At 34.0% G+C, this 13,360-nt stretch overlaps 1 pseudogene; it reads left to right on the top strand.

Annotated features, from left to right (window-relative positions):
• Positions 1-5,544: 5,544 nt before the first annotated feature.
• On the top strand, positions 5,545-7,428 carry LOC106357462 (annotated as a pseudogene).
• The last annotated feature ends 5,932 nt before the right edge of the window (positions 7,429-13,360 follow it).

Below are 13,360 nucleotides of genomic sequence, written 5' to 3'. Positions count from 1 at the left end.
GCTTTCACTTTAAAATGTAGAGTGATTAATGTCGTTGATACCTTTAATGAATTTATATCTATAATTTATTATATAATTAAAAACGAATTTTATATTAATAATAAATAATAGTATATTTAAATGTTATATTAGATAATCTATTATAAATTAATACAATAAAAATTATGAAATAATAACATATTTTTTAAAATATGATATATAGTGTGTTGTTATCTGGAAATAATGTTTTTCTATTATAAAATAAAATAAAAAATATAAAATAATTTATATTTAAATATTAATCAAGCAAAAAAATTTGCATAAAGACTTTCTAAAATATTTCTAATATATGTGTGTAAAAATTCAACAAAATAATAAGCATATATATATTTTGATGAATTTTTTTGTCATATATAAATAATTTGATGTTTGATTTATTTTTTTGAGAACATAAATAATAATTTATGATGTTGTTTTTTAATTAATAAGATATAAACTAATAAGTATTGGTAAAGAAATTATGTTCGCAAGCGCGGGAAAAACACCTAATTCAATCATATTCTATATGCATATTTTTTTAATCTTTTGTGGTATTTCTATAACTACAGTACTTGTAACCTAATAAGATTCTAATTCATATTAAGTAAGAAAAATAAAGTGTTCATTATTGAATCCGTATTGTTGTTTTATTTTATTTGGCCGTTTAATTTCCATTAATAGACACACATCATCATTCTTAAACGACAAATACAATTATTAGAATTTTTCGTCTTTTCAATCAAACATGGTTTATTGAATTGTATATTAATTATAAATAATCCGGACTGTGAACAAAAACAACCAGTTCTCTTAAAAAACTGTTTTTCATTCTTGTGGAATAAAAACGCAATCATCCGTTGTCTTTCTTTTTCTACTTTCACAGAAATTTCACCCGGAGCCATTGCTTGCCTTGAAGTAGTAATGATTCTTTCTGAACTGTCAACAATAATGGTTCTTCTTGTAGCTTCTCCAATACGTCATTTTTCTGAACTCTCTCAGTATTAGCTTTGCTCTCAGTTTTACCTTTCTCCGTCCATCTTCTACTTTGAGTTCCATAGGTTCACCTTCTCAGCTAACCAAGAGCATTCCCTTGTAAATTTTCCTTAGCAGTAGATTTTTCTGTTGTTTTTACTTTTTGGCCTCTCCCTTTTGTAGTTTTTTTCTGAAGAGGAACGCGAGTTCTTTGGAGGAACCTGATGATGCTGAATCACTGATGATGATGAGTCGTCCTAGGCAAATGAAAGTAATAGCTGCTTGGAGTTGTACGGAGATGAGCAGCAGAGAGAAAACATCTTGATGTACGAATTGAGATATTAAGTGAAGCGAAGTTAGACGGAATGGTTTCAGTTTCTGTAGGGCCATAACCGTCGGTTCAGCTTGTTGGAGAAGCTCATGTGTGAGCACAAAGACACATGCCGCACACATGGCATGCATCATGCAGCAAGATTGTCCTTCGTTGAGGTTCTCCTCGGAGGTAATTTCCACATTTCTTTGTACAGATTTATGGCAACAACAGGCATCCATGTCTGAGAAATCCTCTGATAACCTAAGTGAAGTTTGAAAATCTGGAAATAGTTTCTCTTTCAAGAAGGATTTTGAAAGTTTCATCTTCTCTCACTGTGCCCAAATACCTTTAATGCCCAAAAAAGAATGAAAGAGTTACAAAAGAAACAAATTAAAGACGTGGTGGGTATCATACGTTGAAAGAAATACAAAAGCGTTTATTGCTTACAGTTATATTTAGATGGACTGATTCTTGAGAAGCTTAAATTCTTCGGACAGCTTCTGGATATGTGACTATCTGAACCAAAGTAGGATAGTCATGAATCAAACAGCGCACTATAGATAACGAAACAACTAAGATCATGTGATGAAAGTGAAGTCATAGCACAATATATAGTAACAAAGAAACATGTTATTTTTTCAGCAAACTTGAGTTTTTTCCTTGGATTCACAACTGTATGCAATTAGAACCTCCAAAGAACAACTAAAATCTAGCCAATTCAACAGCACAAATACTGTTAGAGTAAACGCAAAAAAAAAACAAATAGAATTATGGAGTAATCAAACGAATTAAGGTGATGGGTTTCACTACTGATGTAGAGCGAATGAGCTTGGATATCTCATGGACTACCAAAAACTCATCATATGAATCAAATTCCACAGAGAAAAGAAATAAAAACCAAATTGCAGAAAAGGACTACAGTTTCCAAAATCGAAAATGGATTAATAAATCAACCTGTTTAATGGCGAGAAGCTCTCCGGAATCAAGGTTAACAATATTGAGCAGATCAAGTATCAATGGAGAAGCCGCACCTTTTGCTAGGGGTGTCAATTCGGGCTGGTCCGGCCCGGCCCGGCCCAAACCCGCTAAGCCCGTAAATATTTGAGCCCGGCCCGGCCCGGCCCGAAAATAATTTGGGCCTAGAATTCAAAGCCCGGCCCGGCCCTTATAGGGCTATAGGGTTTTTCGGGCTTTTGTGGGCTTTTCGAAAAATAATTTGTCATTGTCACTTCCATCGTTTTAATACATGTGAATTTTCATTAAAAAAAAGAGTTTCATTTAAAAAAAATAAAAAATATATAAAGTGAGTTTAAAATTTTCTTCTCTATCACAAATTTTTTATTTTTTCGTATGCTTTAAAAACATTTTATACACAAACCAAATTTAATAAGATTTAAATAATCAATTATCAATTAAAACAAAAAAAATATAAAAGAACAAAATTTATGATAAACATGGTCAAACGTTTCATACTTTGTATTTTGAAAATAAAAAAATGTTGTACATGAAAGAAGAAGGTACTTTTGTAAAATTTAAAATGTAACACTTGTAATGATGAAACAATAAAGTGCATTAACAACTTTTATATTTGCTTTATTAGAGTTTGAATAAAAATATTAAAATAATATATCAATATTAATAATAGTTTCGATTACAAGAAAGAAGGATAATATTTACGCTAAAATATAAATTTCGGGTTTTCGGGCCGGCCCTAGCCAAAACGGGCTTAAGCCCAAAATACCCAAAGCCCAAATGGGCTTAGCCCGAAAGGCCCAATTTTTGTTTGGGCTTATAAAGCTAAGCCCAAGCCCAGTAATTTTTAGGGTTGGGCGGGTTCGGGCTACGGGCTTCAGCCCTAATTGACATGTCTACCTTTTGCTTGAGCCGGAACTCATAGTCATAGGCTAATATAGGTCGATCTTTCCATACAAAAAAAGAGATAAATCATAGAGAACTCAATCAGTTAGGAAGTAGTCACCATGAACTTAGCCTAAAAAGGCAACACAAATATGTAAGCTTGGGAGGTAATCAATCAAAGATAAACTCATAGTTTCCTGATAAAATGACAGGGAAATCAAATTGTCTCCAGAATCAACAGATAAAATTTACTTAATATCCAAATAGCTAGGAAAACATCATGAAGACATACTATCAGCCATTTCTTCAACTTCCTGAAGAGCTGTAGCGCAAGCTTCATCATCTGAATAAGCTTCAAAGAATACCATTCGCCTCCCATCGTGGATTTGAGCTCAAACACAGGAAAGTGTTTTGATAGAAGGATGATTCAAAGTGAAAGAGGCGTTTAGAAGGAGATAAGCCATATGCTGAAAAGTCAGAGAGTTTTATTCTTGGATATAGATGCAATATTTAATTTGAGAGAGTGGAAGGAGTGGTGGGAGGAGTGGTGGGAGCGGCGTTAATGACTTGATTAATGTAGAACAGAGACGAAAACTGAGCAATTACGCTTGCATTGATCAGAGTTCGTGAGATCCGGAAACTGAGCAATTACGTTTGCATTGATCAGAGTTCGTGAGATCCGAAGAGACACCGTGAATGTTCTACAGCAGCTTAGTTAAAGACAAAGTGACACGTATCAAATTTTGGAATATATAGTCAGTGCTGAGGTGGCGCAATCTGTAGCCTTTCTCTTCTACTTTATTGTTATGGATTCCCTCTATTTCAATAAAGATACATGTTTTTTATAAAAAAATTGTTTCAAAAAATATATATACAGTGTAATTTTTTGAAATACTAATAATTAATTATAAATTTTAAAAAAATTAATTACATTTATTCAATTTTCATTGCTTTTAAATTATGTGAAATATATAATCATAAATTCTAAAATTTGATAAATTTTATTAATATGTGTGAAAACTCTAAACTATACATTAATCTTAAACATATGCAGTATTATATTTTAATATTAGTAAAATAATATGGTCCATTCTAAAATATTGAGCGCACAAAATTATAATAATGATTTCTAAAATTTGTTATTGGATTATCAATTATGTATTTCCAATCCCTTATATACTAAATCATAAGTCACTCCACCAATCAAATTTTGACACATAGAATATGTTTAACCATCTAAATAAAATACAAATGCTGAAAAAAAGTTTTACAGAAAAATGCAAATGCTGATTACGTTTAGTGATTTCTATTTATTTTTCCTTTTAAAATAAAAATTTAGATAAGTCCCTTATATTTCTCACACTACCATGAATCATGATGACTCGAGCGTTCGCTCGGTCGCTACGTAGCGACCGAGCTCTTCCGAAACGTCGATACGACATTAGTCCATGCATTCTCGTCTACCCTTCGATGCTATCTCCCGAAGACCGTAGCGAACCCATTTCACGTTCCCCGCCATTTCTAAGTTATCAATCAAACTTTACCGTAAAAACCGCGGAAAGTGCATTCTTTATCGAAAGAAGCCGTAATAAACGCTTCGAGTCGGAAGACGGCCCAAAGGGACCTAAGACATGACTCGAGGCCCAACTTATGATTTCTTAACCAACAGCCCGTAAGTCGCATGATGGTTAACTTGATTCGCAAGGAAAGATAAATGTCAAGTTTCCGCGGATAAATACGAAATTTTGAAGATAATTACGAAGATCGGAAAAAATGGAATATCTCTATTTTTATGCTATGGCGGCTTAAGGGCAGAAGAGGAAAAGCGTAAACCGACCTTGGAGCCAGTATATAAGGAGTCCTAGGCGAGAGGCATGGGGGAGGACTTTTCACAGCAAACTTAGCACTTAAAGCAATTTTAGGCAATTTTCCGTTTTTGTTATTCGAGTTGCGACTCAATTAGGTTTTTGCCGTCTTAGGGTTTTAGAACTAGGAATCTCGCCAACAGCTCTCATAGCCCAGGCACTCACCTTGTTGTAAACGCTCAAACGCAGATTTGGAATAAGAACTATCTTGCTCTCTTTTTCGATTTCTTATTTTATTATTGTTCTCGTTTGGTGTTCTGATTGCTTGACGCGTGGTATTAGCAGATAAGTAACGTAAATGTTTTAGTTGAGATGCTTTACCTGAATTTTCATATCTAATAACTTTTTATTGTTTTGGAAAAGAAAAATAAATATTTTATATTCATCTTCTTTGTTTGATATTGAGCTTGCCCGGATGGAGTACGGGAGATAATACTAGTAAATTAATAAATCAGTTTGACAAAACCGACAATCCCTGCAAATAGCATTAAATCTGCTACAAAAGAAAAAACAAAAAAGGAAAAACTATTAAAAATTGGAATTCATTAGGGTTTTGGATTTGGATTGCCGTGTCTATAAATTGGAGGAAGGTGAGATGAATTGAAGACACAAACGAAAGCAATATATAGTAGTACTTGGTCGTTGTCCTGATCGGAAAGAGGAAGCAAAAGTAGAAGACAAATCGTTTTATATAATTTGCTTTGCTCTTATAAAAGTAGAAGACAAATCGATGGAGGAGCAGCGAGGCCATGAAAAGGATAAAATTGCTCCATCGTTTTCCTCAGAAAGAGAAAGCAAAAGAGGAAGAAGAGAGGTGACCGAGATAATAATCAACGATGATGCGTTGGAAGAGATAATGCTGAGGCTTCCGGTAAAATCCCTTATAAGTTTCCAAGCCGTGTCTAACCACTGGAGACGTATGATAACGCTTAACTCGTTCAGAGAGAGATACATGTTGCATCAGAAAACCCTAGAACCAAAATTTTTGTGTGTCTACGATGATATATTATAAGGCAAACTATGCTCTAAAAGAGATGAGTTTGGAGTGGTCTTAGGCATGTCTAGTTGAAGTGGAAGAAGAAGAAGACTATCATATTAGTAATGATGAGCAAGAGGATGTGATAGTTTCCAAGAGTCTGGATGGTCTTCTTTTCTGCTTCTATGGACGTGCAAACTTTAAAAACCCAATTAAAGTGATGAACCCATCCACTAGATGGTCCTTGACGCTCCCTCTCGCCAGGATTCAGCTAGTGCATTCAGACAACAAGGTGGAGTTTTCTTAACCGGGATTTGGAAGAGACTATGTCACAGGAGCATACAAACTAGTCTGGTTACATAACATTAAAGACAAGAACATCTCATCATGTGAGGTTTTCGATTTTGGAGTCAAGGAATGGAGACATGTGACTTCTCCTCCTGATCATCGGATAGATCACAACCAAGAAGCAACTTTTGCTAACGGATGGCTTTACTGGTTCACCCATGAAAAGACGAAGTTGATTGCTTTTGATCTTCACATGGAGATGTTTCAAGTCGTACCAAACCCAATTATTGAGGCATCATCGTCATCATCGTCATCATCATCTATTAGTATGCATATGTGCAGCCTAGACTATGACCGTGGTCTTGTGAATATTTCAGTGACAAATGGAGATGGCATGCAACACGTTTGGAGGCTCACTAACCACAACACAGGAGGGGCATTGTTGAAAACGAACAAGATCTTCTCCTTTGACTTGAACAAGATTACCTCCACTTGGTTCGAAGAAACTCATTATAAATCTTCGCTCCTCAGCCTTACGGCAGTTTCGAAGAAAGGAAACAAGTTGATGCTCGCAAAATACGGTTCCGACAAGCTCCTTCTATATCAACCTCTAACCCCTAATTCCATTATGAATGGCATCTTTTCGTATTCTCCTTCTCTTCCAAGTGACAGTGTATTTCTTCATTATTTCCCAAGTTTAGCATGTCCCTTATGAAATAATTAAATTTCTCTAAGTGGATTTCATTGTCATTATGCTCAAATAAATCTCTCTGTTGAAATTAATTTAACATTGTCTTATTATATCATTGCATTTGGGAGAGATACTATCCGTTTCTCCATCCCGTCCGATTGTCTCAATTGTACGTAGCACTACCAAGCTTGTAGTATTTTATCGCTGCAAGTTTCATAGTTAATTCCGATGGCTTGATCATCTATTAGTATTCATGCAAAGTAGATCACTCTTGCCTCTTTGCCTGAATATATATTCTGTATATCCTTTCAACTGACTTTACACCCCTTTTGTGGTTTTCTTTAGATAAATACATTTATATTTTTACCCAAAAAAAATACTTGTATATCTTTGGTTTGATAAACTTATGTGAGGAATCACAAAAACAAATGCATGGTCACTGAGTTATCATCATTTGTCCGCTTGGCGAACTTATTTTATTTTATCATCCACATCAAATAATACACCAAACGACGACCAAGTTGTATGCATTATATCCACAGCCAACAAAAAGCATCAAAATATCCCACGTCTGTTTTTTAATCATTATACTAGATTTCAACCCGCGCTGATTTTTGTTTTCTTTTATTTTTATATAAATATTTTGTTTTCAATTCTAAATTGGTATATATTATAATATATATGTGTCTATCAATTTTTAAAACATAATAAGTTTACGGTATATTTTTTTCATTGAATAGATTGTTTCAAACTTTCACTTGTATTTGTATCTTCTTCTATATATATATTTTTGGATTATTATTTCATTATTAAAATCGTAACTATATATATATATATATATATATATATATATATAAGTAAAATATTTTTTTATTATCATAGTTAAATGAAAAGATATCATGATTAAGTAGTCACAAAGATTTTATAGTATTAGTTTTAATGAAATACATGTTAATTATACATGTATTATATACTTTGATAATGTTAACCCGTTTTACCAACATATTATATTTTTATTTTTGGAGTCATATATTGATATTGTTTAGCTTAGGTTTTTGTTAGTTTGATTATATTTTTTAAATATTGAAAATAGTGTATAATTAGGATATGCGGGAATCTATTTTAAATATTTTTACATATAAATCTTAACGAATATGTTAACAAAATTTTGAATACTCTGGCACTAATTATTAAGATTTTTACTCAAGTAATACGGTTAAATTTTTTAAATATTTTGCTTTAATTTAGGAAAGACAATCTGGAATTATTATTTTGTATATTTTGTACCCATCACTCACTATTTTGCAAGGTGGTTATACAATCTGTATTTATTTTGTATATTTTGAAATATTGTTAGAAAATAATTAATTTATAAATTGTAAAAAAAAAAGATAAATTTATATATTTCAAATTGTTTAGTCATATCTTGATTTCAAAAGAGACGATTTTTATGAGAATACTATAATGGTTATAAACATGATTTGTAACCCACTGTGATTTATAAAATACATCAAACTTTAATGTAAGATATAAGAAAATATATTAACAAACAGGTATGTCAAAGTAATTATAAAATACATATTTCATATTCACAATGAGTTGTATGCATTGGGGACAAAAGATTGGACAATGGCTTGTGCTTAAGCCTTTAACAACGCAAGATTAAATAAAATAACCACTTAAAACATATCATAATGGTTATAAACATGATTTGTAACCCTTTGTGATTTATAAAATACATCAAACTTTAATGTAAGATATAAGAAAATATATTAACAAACATGTATGTCAAAGTAATTATAAAATACATATTTCATATTCACAATGAGTTGTATGCATTGGGGACAATGGCTTGTGCTTTAAGCCTTTAACAACGAAAGATTAAATAAAATAACCACTTTAAACATATCATATGAAAATTGGTCATAACTGTTTGTATGAAATACGGATAGTATAACCACCTTGCAAAACAATTGTTATGCAATCGTTTAGATATAATGGGCCACACGATGTATACATACAATTAAAGGCTCAACTTTCTAAAGTAAAACTGTTATACAATTTTTTAGTTAATTTTCTGGAAGATAATCCATTTTAAAATATCATACATAATGAAGTCATCACTTCTCTTTTAATATAATAGATTGGTAGGATAAATGTTAACCTTAACCATTTAAAAGAGTTTCCATTGCTTTTATTATACGAAGCATCACTACAAAACATTCAGGAGTTTGTTTTCACAAGAAACATGAAATTGTATGTGATGACTGATGAGATATAAATAATAACACAATAAAACATCAAAATTTATTATAGCTTTTCGAATTATTTTTGTTTATCATCAATACCAACTAGGGTTAAAAAAAAATACCAACTAGGGTTTTGATTCTGCACAAAACAAGTCGAATCTTTTCTAATGGGATATCTCGTCTTATGAGACTCTTTTAAATACCCACATGCAGATCAAAACAATTTAAGATATAATATATTCACTTTTATTAGTACTAGGATTTTGCCCGCACGGCGGGTGTATAAACAATTAAAAACTATATTACATATAGGAACATATTTCCAGTTTTACTAAACACTAGATAATAATCCGCGCGCATGTGCGGAGTGAGTTTTTATAATAGTGTTTGTTCATTAAATGGTTTTAACATTTTGCAACACTACAATCTTTATTGATTTTAAAATGACGAATACAAATGTTGGTCTCTTAAATATATCATCGTTGTTGAAGAGTTAACGTATTACATCTAATTTTAATTATTTTTAAGACTTCATATACAAAAAAAAAAATTAAGTTTTACGGCTGACATAAGAGTATATTCAGAATGAAATACGATATCAGAAACAACCTATTTTTAAAAAAAATTGTATACATTAAAGTGTATATATTAGAGTAAGCACATAAATCAAAACTAATACATTCACTACAAGAAAACAGCGATATTCTGACGGACATTCCGACGGAAAATGAAATCCTTGGAATATACCGACGGAATTCCGAGGAAACTACAGTCCGTCGGAATATTCCGAGGAAATTCCGAGGAAAACTGTGTTCCTCGGAAAAAACCGATGAATTCCGAGGAAATATTATAGCCGTTGGGGGATTTTACAAAATTCCGAGGAAATTCCGACGAACTAGTTTTTTTCCGTCGGAATTCCGTCGGAATTTCCTCGGTATGTCGGCAGGATTTAAACTATAAATACAAGCACTCTTCTTCCTCTTCATTCACTCCATATCTTCATCATCCCTCTTACTCTATTTACACACGAATTTGATTCATAAAAAATATGTTTTCTTCAAATTATTTTCGTTCTTGGATCGATGGACCTCATTTGGATCCGAACACGAGATTGCTTACGGAAGAATACCAACGAGGTATAACCGAATTCATGGGGTTAGTTCACCGACAACCGGAAGCAAAAACAGGTATGTTAAGATGTCCTTGCTCTAATTGTAAAAATAGAAAGGTTATTAAAGAGTGGGATGTTTGGACTCATCTATATTTGAGTGGGTTTACACGAAGTTACAAAATTTGGTATCATCATGGGGAAACTGATTATGAACATGGTAGTACTAGTGAACCTCAGCCAGCGGTTAGATTAGAAGAACCAATTAGAACGGATGTAGATTATGGTGTAGGTACTGAGCAGATGGTAAATGATCATTTTAGAGGGGAAGATTTATCCAATGCAAAAGCTAGGAGATTTTATGATATGTTGGATGCTGGAAAGCAACCATTGTACGAAGGTTGCAGAGATGGTCATTCAGCTTTATCATCTGCTACAAGATTGATGGGCACTAAAACAGATTATAATTTGGCTGAAGACTGTGTGGATGCGATTGCTGATTTTGTAAAAGGTATTCTACCCGAGGATAATGTAGCTCCTGGTTCATACTACAAGGTTCAGAAACTCGTAGCTGGTCTTGGTTTATCGTATCAGGTAATAGATGTATGCAGCGACAACTGCATGATTTATTGGAGGGCGGATGAACAGCGGGTTACATGCAAATTTTGTGGAAAGCCTCGTTATAAAGATACGAGTGGAAGAGTTCCAGTGCCATATAAAAGGATGTGGTATTTACCTTTGACAGAAAGGTTGCAGAGGTTGTATCTGTCTGAACGCACAGCGCAACCAATGAGATGGCATGCGGAGCACTCAACAGATGGTGAGATCAGACATCCTTCAGATGCAAAAGCGTGGAAGCATTTCCAATCAAAGTATCCCGACTTTGCGTATGAGAGAAAAAATGTCTACCTTGGATTATGTACTGATGGTTTTAGTCTGTTTGGCAAGAGTGGAAGACAATATTCTCTATGGCCCGTCATTCTTACACCATACAACCTCCCCCCAAACTTGTGCTTGCGACGAGAGTGTTTGTTTCTCTCGATTCTCATTCCCGGACCAGAGCATCCTAAGAGATCACTTGATGTGTTTCTTCAGCCACTAATATATGAGTTGCAACAACTATGGGCTCAAGGTGCTGAAACATACGATGTTTCGTGTAAAGAAAACTTTCAAATGCGGGCAGTACTAATGTGGACAATAAGTGATTTTCCAGCATATGGTATGTTGTCTGGATAGACAACGCATGGAAGGCTATCATGTCCATATTGTCAAGATAACACTGATGCTTTCCAACTAAAGCACGGAAGGAAAACGTGTTGGTTTGACTGTCACAGGAGATTCTTACCACCTGATCATCCATATCGTAGGAGTAGGAATTTCTTTACGAAGAACAAGAGGGTGTTTGACAGTCCACCTCCGGAAATTTGTGGGAAAGATTTGAAGATACAACTAAGAGATTTTGGTGCAGAAAGGACGCCAGAATTCGGTGGACATGAGCGTTTTCCGGTAGATGCTGTTGGAGAACTACATAACTGGCACAAAAAAAGTATTTTCTAGGATCTGTCATAATGGGAGGATCATCTGCTAAGGCATAATTTAGATGTCATGCATATTGAGAAGAACTTTTTTGACAATCTCATGAACACGATCCTTAATGTTCAAGGTAAAACAAAGGATAATTTGAAGTCAAGACTGGATTTAGTCGATATATGTGCTCGTTCAGAACTTCATGTTGTGAGAATGGTAGGGCTCCTTTTCCCATATACCGACTTGATGCAGCGGGAAAAGATGCGTTCTTTGATTGGATTTCAAACGATGTGGAATTTCCAGACGGTTACGCATCAAATTTGCGTAACTGTATCGACAGAAAGGAAGGAAAGTTTACTGCCTTGAAAAGCCACGATTGCCATGTAATGATGCAGCGCCTCCTTCCGTTCGCCTTCAAGGAACTATTAGCACGGAATGTTCATGAAGCAATTGCAGGGATAAGTGGTTTCTTCCGCAATTTATGCACGAGATCAGTGACTCTTGAAGGTATTGAAAATTTGAAGACTAACATAGCCGTGATTCAGTGCAACCTTGAGAAGATATTTCCTCCCTCATTTTTTGATGTTATGGAGCATCTTGTTATTCACCTGGCAAGAGAATTGGAACTTGGTGGTCCTGTGCAGTATAGATGGATGTATCTGTATGAGCGGTATATGTTCCATTTGAAGAAGATGGTGAAAAATTTAAGTAGGGTGGAAGGTTCTATAGTCGCACAGGTGATCAATGAAGAAACTTCAAACTTTTTTTTTAAAAGTTCAATTCATTTATTTCTTGGTTTAAATTTCTAAATTTGGCTTTTTCTATTCAGTCGGTTCCAAAGAAGAAGGGACGTTTGGTCGGTTTGGGTCGTCGCACCCGGTCGGTTCCTCCTTCTTCTGCACCACCGCCCTTTGTTGATCCAGAAGTACTTACGGCTCAGTTGAAGGACAAAGATGATCGTATATCTTTGTTGGAGACCCAGATGGCGGCTCAACAGGCGGGCTATGAGGCACAGAGGAGGCTGAACCAGCAAATGATGAAGATGATGCAGAGGATGTACCCGAACGAGGTGTTCCCGGACGTGCCAGACCCGTAGTTTTTTTTTCCCCCAATCTCGGAATGTTTTATTTTTATTTGTGAAACTTTGAATATTAATTAATATGATTTCAATTTTACTTTTAATTTCATATTTTCGAATTTAAATTTCAGAAATTTAATTTTTTCAAAAAAATTAATATTTTTTACATTCCGAGGAAATTAATTATATTTTTCACTAGATCGATCGATGCGTTTTTGAACAAAAATGCATCGATCGATCCGTTTTTTTAAAAAAATATAGCAAGGGACATTTCCCTCGGAATTTTCCGAGGGACAGCTCCCTCGGAAAATTCCGAGGAACGGATCCCTCGGAATATACCGAGGGAACAGTTCCTCGGAATAAACCGAGGAAAAAGTCCGTCGGTATACTCCTATCGATCGATGTATATATGTCCAAA

Source organism: Brassica napus, chromosome C2, assembly GCF_020379485.1.
Source record: "Brassica napus cultivar Da-Ae chromosome C2, Da-Ae, whole genome shotgun sequence".
Classification (NCBI taxonomy): Eukaryota; Viridiplantae; Streptophyta; class Magnoliopsida; order Brassicales; family Brassicaceae; genus Brassica; species Brassica napus.
Note: the sequence above shows the minus strand (reverse complement) of the source record. Positions and strands in the feature narration are given on the sequence as shown.